This window comes from Triticum dicoccoides, chromosome 7B (genome assembly GCF_002162155.2).
Source record: "Triticum dicoccoides isolate Atlit2015 ecotype Zavitan chromosome 7B, WEW_v2.0, whole genome shotgun sequence".
In the NCBI taxonomy this organism is placed as follows: domain Eukaryota; kingdom Viridiplantae; phylum Streptophyta; class Magnoliopsida; order Poales; family Poaceae; genus Triticum; species Triticum dicoccoides.
The window spans coordinates 342,456,010-342,456,556 of NC_041393.1; positions in this window are offsets into that span (position 1 = coordinate 342,456,010).

Here is a 547-nt window from a genome sequence, read left to right on the forward strand (position 1 = left end):
GGTCTATTCTGCTAATATTAGCAGAATAACTATTCCGCACACCATTTCGGTACTACACGCTCAACAGAAGCGCACTGCATCATTTTGACGACGTGCACTGCAATACAGACTAGTGAACTTTGTGTCAAAAAAATTGTGTGCAGTGTTTTTCTGGTACTGCTTTTGGTCTAATTTTTTAACCGTTTATCGGAACAAGGCGTATAATATACCTTTGGAAAGCTACGGATTAGGCGCAACTTCTCCATGTTAAACACTTTTCGAGATTCCTTGCGGTTTAAGAGCAGTTTCAAAAACGGCGCGGCGGACAACGAGTGGCAGCGAGCGTATTTTCGCGATTTTTCCTAAATCGTTCATCGGAATAAAGCAAATGATATGCCGCTGGAAAGATATGATCGAGGCGCATCTTTTTCATATCTATTATTTTCTGTAATTTGTTACGGTTTAAGAGCAGTTTCAAATTTGCTAAATCGCGCAATTACGTTTTTTCGAAAATTTTGTAATTTTTGTATTGTTTTTGCTCCAGTTTTTGAACCGTATGTCGAAACGA